General features: G+C 35.5%; 1 non-coding gene across 1 annotated transcript; it reads right to left on the bottom strand.

Moving 5' to 3' along the window:
- Window positions 1-347: 347 nt before the first annotated feature.
- On the bottom strand, window positions 348-451 carry LOC144365730 (U6 spliceosomal RNA). The gene has a single exon (XR_013424513.1). It is a non-coding gene; the product is annotated as a U6 spliceosomal RNA (small nuclear RNA).
- Between the last annotated feature and the right edge of the window lie 9822 nt (window positions 452-10273).

Genomic DNA, 10273 nt, shown 5'->3' with positions numbered 1-10273 from the left:
TGTGTAGGCAGTGGCCATTCGGCGGCCCCGGCAGGACTGTGCCCCTGCTCTGGGTTGCCGAGATTCAGTATTTTGTGACAATCTGACACCTCCTATTAAACTTACTAGTTCCAGGAAGGTCTCCTTTCAGAGGAAATTTGCTTGAAGTTTCCCAGCAGGACGCATGTGGGTGTATTAATGAGTCTCTCTGATCCCCTTACCACGGAGGCATTGTATGTGCTGCCTCTTCGCTGGCAGCCATGTTCTTCCCTCTAGTTTATGATTAACCAAAAGACAGACTCTATAGGCAACCAGTCATCTTTATCTTATCATAATGAGACTAGACATGTTAACATTATTATTATTATTAAAATACAGAACACTTCACAAATTTGTGTGTTATTCTTACTCAGGGTTCATGATAATTTTCCATGTATCATTGCAATTAGTTTATGTGCTGCCAAAGTGACACTATTTTTTATTTTTTAAATTCACAAATAAAAATTATATGTTTGTGGTATACAACATGAAGCTTTTGTAGATATAGACATTGTGAAATGGCTAAATTAAGCAAATTAACATAAGTATTACATAACATACTACTTTTTGTAGTGACATTTAAAATATGCTCTTTTAGAAATTTTTTTGTATACAGCATATTATATTAACTATTGTAATCATAATGTACAATAGATTTCTTGAAGTTATTTCTGGAACTAGGTATTTTGTTAATGTTATAAGTGGGATGAAATTAATGGTTTGATATTTCATACAATGGCTTTTAGAAATAGTTTCATTCCTGAAGTTACTGGTGTCTAAGATATATTGATTAAGATTCTCAGAAATATTTTAGAAATACTCTCCCACCCTGTATGAAAGGGTAGAAGCAGCTAGGGAACCCGTCTCCCTTCACACACAATATTACTTTTCAGGTTTGAATATTATATGGTCTTTCATTCCCACAGAAGATTCTGGTCAACTGATACTGACTGAGAAGCCAAATGAATTTTATCTCTAGACTTCATGTTTTTTTCTTGAAAAATTTAATGCAAACTGTAGACACAACACTTAAGAAGGCAGAGTCTGGGACTATGTCCAAGAAATCAGTTTGCTTTTGTGTTAGCTGCTAGTAAATGCTTATATCTGTAGAAGAATTTAAACTGAGAACTGCTTTATAACCTGCCACGAATATAAGCAATTATTAGTAAGCTGATACCAATGTACTCTTATGTAACAACATTCATGATACCAAAATTAGAATTCAACAAGTTTTTGAATTATTAAATGAAACCTTTGTACATTACAAGAAAACTCCTCTTTGCCTTAAACACAAAACCAATTTATTTTCTTTTTTGGCATCAATGGCTCCTTTTCTAAAATTTATTTATTTAGATGTGGTGCTGAGAATCGAACCCAGTGCCTCACACATGCCAGGCAAGTGCTCTACCACTGAGGCACAACCCCAGGCCCCTCCAAAACTAATTTCTTGATGCCAGCTATTAGAATAATACAGATTCAATTTTAATTTTGTAATTACTTGTATATTATTTATCTGACAATATATTGCCTGGCTGGTGCTTTGCCTTCTCAAAATACCTGTGCCAATGGTTTATTTCTTTATAAGAAGCACTTTTGCTTATTGGAAGCTGGAGTAGATATTGTTTCCCTAATTCCTCCTTGCAAGTACAACAAAAAGCTGTAGATAATGTATATAAGATGACATAAGTAGATTTATGAAAGGTAGAATGAAGAAGTCAGATATACTAGAAACCTCAGGACCCAAGGAACATCAAAATGCCAAGTTCTTTGGGTTTTCTTTTTGTCTCGAATATCCTGGAGTTGGAGCTTAATAGGCCAAAAAACTAGAAACACCAATAAGTACAGAGCAAAAAACAAAACAAAACAAAAAAAAAAACAAAGAAAACCCCCCAAACCACTGTTTTCTCTAGTCAAAGTTCTAAGAAATGGAAAGGGGCAACCTAGCAAGACAGAAACCTTTTAGAAACTACTCTGCTTCAAGCAAACAGCATAGAAAAACTGTGATCTCACTTCTACCTATGCCAGCAGACTACCACTGTCACCAGTCTTTAACAAGGAATTTCTCACCTGTGTCTCAGAGGAAACCTAGAGTCAGGACTTTCCTCTCCATTCAGTGGAATGAGAGCACCTCTTATCCCATGGTGTCAGCAGAAGCATTCGTTTTTTTTTTTTAATATGAAATAATACCTGGAACAGCAAACAAAAAACTACACTAAGAGATTCATTGAAAAACAATATACAAAAAGTATAGATCATGTATAGAAGCTAGAGTAAAGAGAAGTGGGAGGGAAGGATAAGATTACTTAAAGAATTGATCAAATACAAATTAATAGATGAGAGAAAGGAAGTCTAGTAGAGGAAGGAGAAGAGGGGTAGGACAGGAGGGGGAAAAAGGAAGGGAAAAGTTGTGATCATGAACTGAAATCAATTTCCATGCATGTCTGAGTTTGTTGGAAAAACCCAACTACTATGTATAACCATAAAGATCTAATTAAATTTAAAAAAAGAATAAAACCAATATATATATAAACCTAATGGAACTCAAAAAGTGTTCAAGTAACCTCTAGGAAGAGAGTACAAAGAAAACAAATGATAAACTGGGAGAACAAACATAAAACAAAAACAAAAAATAAAATGACAGGCTTAAGCCATAATATATCAATACTTATATTAAATGTGAGTGGTAACCAAGAGAGATTGGCAGATTGTATTATAAAACATGATCCAACTATATGCTGTCATTAAGAAACTCACCTGAGCCAGGCACTATGGTGCACACCTGAAATCTCAGCAGCTTGGGAGGCAGAGCCAGGAAGATTTCAAATTCAAAGCCAGCCTCAGCAACTTAGTTAGGTTCTAGGCAACTTAGTGAGACTTTGTTTCAAAATAAAAAATAGAAAGAGCTGGGGATGCAGTTTACTGGTTAAGCAACCTGGATCAATCCTTGGTACCAAACAAACAAGCAAACCAACAAACCCCCAAATATCAGTATGGAAATGTTGGAGGTAAATAGAAGCAAAAACAGTAGATTATGCTAAGTAGATTTTAGCCAATCCCTTAAAAAACAAATGCCAAATGTCTTCTTTGATATAAGGAGAGCAATTAAGAACAGAGTAGGGAGGAAAAGCATGAGAAGAAGATTAACATTAAACAGGGATGAGAGGTGGGAGGGAAAGGGAGAGAGAAGGGAAATTGCATGGAAATGGAAGGAGACCCTCATCGTTATATAAAATTACATATAAGAGGAAGTGAGGGGAAAGGGAAAAAAGGGGGAGAAATGAAATACAGTAGATGGGGTAGAGAGAGAAGATGGGAGGGGAGGGGAGGGAAGGGGGGATAGTAGAGGTTAGGAAAGGCAGCAGAATACAACAGACACTAGTATGGCAGTATGTAAAAATGTGGATGTATAACTGATGTGATTCTGCAATCTGTATACTGGGAAAAAAATGGGAGTTCATAACCCACTTGAATCAAATGTATGAAATATGATATGTCAAGAGCTATGTAATGTTTTGAACAACTAATAATAAAAAATACTATGCAAATACTAATTAAAATAAGGAGTGGCTATGTTGGAAGCATATTAAAGTAGACTTCAGACTCAGAAAATCATAGACACAGAAAGGGACATTATATCATGACATAAGGTCGATCTACCAATATAGTAACCCTAAAGGTATATGCACCGAATAACAGAGCTGCAAAATATGTGAAGAAACTTGATAGAACTGAAAGAATAGACAAATCAACAAGTATGGTTAGAGATTTTAGTACACTTCTATGTTAATAGAACAACTATACAGAAAATGAGCAAGGATATAGAAGAACTTGACAACTTCATTAGCCAGCAGGATGATGATTTTATAAATTAACATTTATAAAAAAGTTCCACCCAACTATGGCAAAATACACTTTCTTTCAAGTACCTCTGGAACATACACTAATACAGCCTGTATGCTAGGCCATGAAATAAACCTCAACAAATCTAAAGGAAAACAAATCATATAGCATGTGTTCTCTGAACACAGTGGAATTAGAATAGAAATCACAGAAAGATAACATCAAGATCTTTAAGCACTTGAAAACTGGACAACACACTTCTAAATATTCCAAACAGAGATTATACTGAAGTAAAAAAAAATGAGTGGAATGAAAACAATTGTACAACACTTCAAAATTTGTGGGACACAGCTAAAGCAGTGCTGAGAGGGAAGTTTATAGTATTGAGTGCGTATGTTAAAAAAGAAAAAAATCTTATGGGCTGGGGTCGTGGCTCAGTGGTAGAGTGCTTGCCTCACATGTATGAGGCACTGGGTTCAATTTTCAGCACCACATATAAATAAATGAATAAAATAAAGGTCCATCAACTAAAAAAATATTTAAAAAATAAAAGAAAAAGTCTTAAATCAATAATCTAAGCTCCCACTTCAGGAACCTATAAAAAAGAAGAGCAAAATAAATCCAAAGCAAAGGAAAAATATTATGTTACATAATATGTTAAAGCAAAAACCCTATACAGGAGTATTCATAGCAACTTATGTGCATATTGGAAATAATCAAACATGTGCTTACAGTATTCCATTTCCAGATGCCTGTGATGTTTATCTATGCAAATATTAAGTTATTTTTTGTAGATATAAATATCTACTAGTGTAAGCCTTTCTAGAATTGACCAGTTTTTCTTCTGATTGACATGAACTTTTGAACATGAACTAATTTAGTTAGTAATTACTTTCAATCAAACTGTGGTCAAACCTGTGAACCTGAGAACCATCTTGTCTCAAATGCTTTTGTGTATTTTTTACTCTTGTATACTGATGTTAAGCCATACTGTTGCCATGATTTCTACATTCTTGTATGAATATCATTATTACTACCAAATTTAAAGAACATCTTTAATAGTTTTAATAGTTAACAATTTCCTTCAGGGCATTGACTAAAGCCATTTGAGACTACTGGTGAGGTTTTTGTAGCTGATCCTGAAAACTGGGAAAAAGCAAAATTGTTTCTTAGTTTCTCACTGCCACCTGTTCATGTGGTGCTCCAGCCACCAAGTCAAAGAAAATGCACTGTGAAGGCAGATGAGCACTTGTATCATAATGTGTCTTTGGTATCCTGTGGGTCCTTGGTCCCCAGCTGGGTAACTTGAGCTATCTTTCCTGCTCCATGTTGTCAGACAAATAGACTATGGAGCAGAGAAAACTAAAATTTCTCTGAAGTGTTTTGTAGTGTTTAGTTCCAGAGGATCCTTCAGGCTCTGCCTATTTTTCTGACCTCCAAACCCAATAAAGGTTCCAGGGGTTTCTTTGCTTGTTGAAATGATACCCAAAGTACTTCTTCCAGAAGATCCAGTGGCAACTTAATGGGGGCAAATCTCCTTTAGATTTAACCAGACATTGGTACAGATCAAGCCTGTAGAGATCAAAACTCAAACTGAGGTTGCTCTGTCCATGAAAATACATTTATAACAGGGGAAAGGTGCTGGTTTTTGGAGGCAATGGAGTATTTAGCATGTACTTTCTGCCTGAAGGCTTTTCAAACCTCAGGATCTGGGCTCATGTTAATTTGCCTGGCTATCCTAGGGTCTTAAGTTCGAAGAGTGAGAAGTACTATGCACTAGGTTGGAAAGGTCAATCTTAATTGAAAGAGATTCTATCCTTGTTAACATCTCAGTTCAGTTAATCTCAACTGTTTCTTTTTTCCTGAAATTTTGGCTCACTGAATCTTAGCTTCATCAATTCTTTTATTTACTGAAATCTGAGAGGTGGAGGCAGAAGAGAAGATTTTAAACTGCATTTCCACTGCTTGGGGTCTAGCACATGAATTTCCCCCCCTCCCCATTTGAAGTATTTAGATAAGCCTAAAATTTTATTTTCTCTGTAGTAGATTATCCTTCATATTTTTCTTATTCTATCATTGTTCAAATCTGCTAAAAGTTTTCATGTATCAAATTATTTTGTTATTTTAGAATTCTTCAGGCCTGAGTGGAACTTTTTAAGCACATGGTATTTAGCATTCATACTGCATAATTTAGTCATTTTTGATGATAAAAGCTTCTTAGGATGTTGGGTGACAAGGCTGTTTCTAACAGAAAGTTCTGGTTGGTGGAAAATGAACTTCACTTTTGAGACAAATAAAACTTCAAAGCCAATAACTACTCAGTGTTTATAAACTACAATCTGTTGAGGATTCTGTATTTAAATAATAAGAACAATGATTAGAGCAGTAAAATGAAGAACAGAAACAATGACCTTCCCTTACTCAGAGTTTACTTTTTCCCATTCTTCATTCCCAGGCCGGAAGCCTCTATTTTTTAATCATTAGGTTTAGAAGAGCATCATTTTGCATTTCCTGGACAATCTATCACCCAGTGACTCACAGAGCTGGGGTGTGTGGAGAAGGCACATAGGGTTGCTTTAACAGAGAACAAGACAACACGATGTCACAGAGGCAGTCACATGCGTCATCCACACACCAAGGAGCTCTTGCCTGGATTCTGAATCTCAGAAGATGCTGCAAGATGCTGGAGGAAAAATCTGTTTTATGGTATTGCCTTCCACAGGCATAAAATGAAAACCATTTTGATTCTTTAGAGGTACCTTTACTCCCAAAGGATCCCAATGTACTCAGCTCCTACCCCAGGAGTATTAGTCATACATCTTTGAACGTTGCCTCCTCTGTGCTAGAAAAGGCAGGCTTCTCTTGAGGCAGCCCCCACTGCAGCAGGCTTTGAGTGAGATAGTAAATAGTATTTCTAATTAAAATGGCAGAAGAAAGTGTGGGGAGGTAAAACGTAATATCCTGCACTGGAATTTGACAAAGACACAGTGGTTAATAATCCTCAGTTTTTAGAGGACTATATGATTTAAGGGGGGAAACCTCTTTCATATTGCAGAGGATTCAGTGTGAATTCACAGGGAGTTGGACAGGATGAAAGGGTCAGAACCTCAGCTGGAAGATGAGTACACAGTAGCCAATAGAAGGAGGGGAAATCAGTCAGTAAATTTAAATGGGTGATAAAGCTGTAGGTCATATCTTATTTATTTGAGACAAATAAAATGATGCTCAATGATTAAAAATAATGATTAAAAAATAGAAGCTTCTGGCCTCGGAATGAAAAGTAAAAAAAGTAAATTCTGAGGAGGGAGAGTTTTTTGTTTTACCACTCTAATCATCGTTCTTATTATTTAAATGTAGAATATTCACAGATTGTAGTTTATAAACATTGAATAGTTACTGGTTTTGAAGTTTTATTTGTCTCAAGTAAATAAGATATGTCTGAGGATATGTGCTTGGTGTTTTAGAAGTGTTTGATAGAATTGGATTGGTTATCAAAGGACAATGTACAATTTCCTCTTGAAGCTCTCAAATGTCTGCCATCTCAAAAATGGAAGGCCCTTAAAGATCATCTGTCCCATCTTCAACATCCAGGCTAAATTGTTTAAAAGCATCTCAGAAGGATGGGAATCTACTTAACAGAATTCCAGGGAAGGAGTGTCACAGAACCAGACTACGTATTATCCAAGTTAAATCTAAGTTAAATCCCAGAAGTTTCAACTAAAACCAGACTCTTTTTGTTCCTATCTTAGAGGAGATGAGAAGTAGCTTTTCATTGTGTGAAAGCCTTTTCCACACTTGAAAGATATTGTTACAAGGATCTTTTTGCTAAACTTAACAATCCATTTCCTTCAAAGTTTTTCTAAGTTTCATTTCCCATTTATGATCCTGTGAAAGTTAATGTGAAGGTCTGATATTGAATAGGAGAGTCCTTGAAACCTGCCAGGACTTTACTTACTTAAAGCATTTTTTACTATTATATTCATTCTAGGAAAAGAGTCCTTCATTGATAAGATGCCAGAGAACTTAAGAGCTGACAGTATGGGAAGCAAAATCTTTGAATTTGTCTGTCTGTACAGGACAAGAATCAGTGACATGTTGCAAACTGATGACAGGAAACGTAGCACAAAAGCAGTTTTGATTGAATTGGGCTTCCTGGTGGTGCCTATCAGAAGTGCCTCAGCATTGTGGAAGGTGCTGGCTAGCACCTGTTCTCTGGGTCCAGCCATAGGCTCTGAGGCTTCAACATGGCTGCTCCTGTTTTCCTTTTAACCCTGGCAGTTCCACAGACATACTTCCTAGGAGTGATTAGGATTAATGGAACAAATGTCTTCGCTTCATAGGTTTGGTTTGTTCCAAAGGCTGTTAATTTCCTCCTTTGCAGTCTGTTCATGATCCATGTAAGTTTCACTAGGTGGACAGAGCTGCTTGCCTTTAGCTTCTTTCTCCCACAGGTGAATAACTGTGTTGAAGGTAACACCATGTGCTATTAATTTGATCAATTTTTAAACTGTTTTAAAACAGTAAAATTATTTGCTTAAATAACACATAGCCATAGCAAATTTTGAAACCAAATACTTAGATAAGATAAAATATAATTTTTATTAACCTTGAACTTATTTTAGTTTCTGTTTGGGCTAAACCTGATTCTAACAAATGTGCCCTGAGACATACTTTGGTATCACATGAGATACTGAACATCCTTTGGTAGATGCCAGGCACTGTATTTGTGATAATAAATAACACAAAGTTGATTTTTGTCCTCCGAGAGCTATCTGTGAGAACAGAACCTTCTAATGGCTTGCATACCTCTTCTGAAATTGCTGTTGTTTCAGAATATACACAGTACATGGGATCTGGCTGAAGTTCCTAGGAATTTCAGAGCAGGAAGGATGCTTCAGCCCTTATAAGTAGCAGGGGAATCAAAATTTTAAATGTACCAGGTGAAGGACAGACATTTAATTACCTGCTTCCAATTCTTGAAAGAAAACCACACTTTGCCACCTTTTTTCCCCCTAATGGTAAAACAGAAGAGAATTATGTCTATAGCATAAGTGTCACGTTTTTTCAGAAAGCAATTGCCCTGGTGGTTTCTGGATCCTTTCAGCTTTCCCTTCCTTTATATCAGATAACGAGTTTAATTTAGTAGAGTGTTCCCTTACCTATGTCTCTTGATTCCCTGTTTTTTTTTTTAAATAGTGTGGCCATCAATAGTGTTGTTTATAGTTTCAAATAATTATTCATTAAAATATATTTATTAAAATGTATGCTCATTAATATTCAAAATATAGATATGGAGAAAGAAGGGAAAAAGTCTATAATCTCATGTCCATGTCCTAAGCATATCCACGATTTGAATTTTGGTGAACTATGCCAGGTTATATATTTTCTTTATGTAAATTTTATTTAAAAATGTGAAATCATAACATACTTTGGGACAGTTTGGTTTCCTCCACCTTTGACTTATCATTATATCTTAAACGTTTTCCATAGTAAAATACTCTTCAGAATATTTTAATCACATCATAATATTCCATTGAATGGAATCATCTTGTTTTATTTAACTACATTCTGTCATATGTAAACTTCCAGTTTTTCATTATTATAAACAAGATGACCATCACTGGGCAAAGTATTTTAATCTAAAGCTAAGTATTATAAATGTCCATCAAAATGAATTCATTAAATACTCAACAAGACATAGGACCTTAAAATACAATTTTAAACCACCTTTGCATCCCAGGAATAAATCCCACTTGGTCACCATGGACTATCTTTTAATGTGCTGTTGAATTTGGTTTCCTGGTATTTTGGTGAGGATTTTTGCATCTATGTCCTTGGAGAGGTGTTGGACAAAGAGGACAGTTTCAGCTAGATAGAGGAATAAGTTTTTGATATTTATTGCACAACGTGATGACTGTAGTTAATAATAATGTAATATATATCTCAAAATTACTGACAGCAAATTTTAAATTGGTAAAATCAGTAAATTTTCACCATAAAAATTGATAAGGATGTGACAGGATGGGGTAATTACATTGCTTTAATCACTCCACATTGCATATGTGTAACAAAACATCACTGTACCTAGTAAATATATTATAATTGTAATTTGTTAATTAAAAATAAAAATAAACAAAACCTCATAGCTCTAAAGGGGCTGACATTCCTGAAACTTTCTAATCACTGACTATGTGCCTCTTTCGGATCTGCTGCTTTACTCTATGAGGGGATTTTTTGCTGCTCCTCTAAGTTTCTCCTTCATCCTATTGACTGTGTCATTTCTTCTATCCAACCCTCCTCAGTCAGGTTTTTGAAGGACTAGACAATCTTTCTGGAACTAGTTTAATTACTCCATATGTTCCTGTCTTTAAGAGGAGCACAGACTTTGGCAACTGTCTGATAAGCTTGCCTCAAG

The sequence above is a fragment of the Ictidomys tridecemlineatus genome, chromosome 7 (assembly GCF_052094955.1).
Source record: "Ictidomys tridecemlineatus isolate mIctTri1 chromosome 7, mIctTri1.hap1, whole genome shotgun sequence".
Lineage (NCBI taxonomy): Eukaryota > Metazoa > Chordata > Mammalia > Rodentia > Sciuridae > Ictidomys > Ictidomys tridecemlineatus.
The sequence above is the reverse complement of the archived record's forward strand: the minus strand, read 5'-3'. Positions and strand labels throughout refer to the sequence as shown.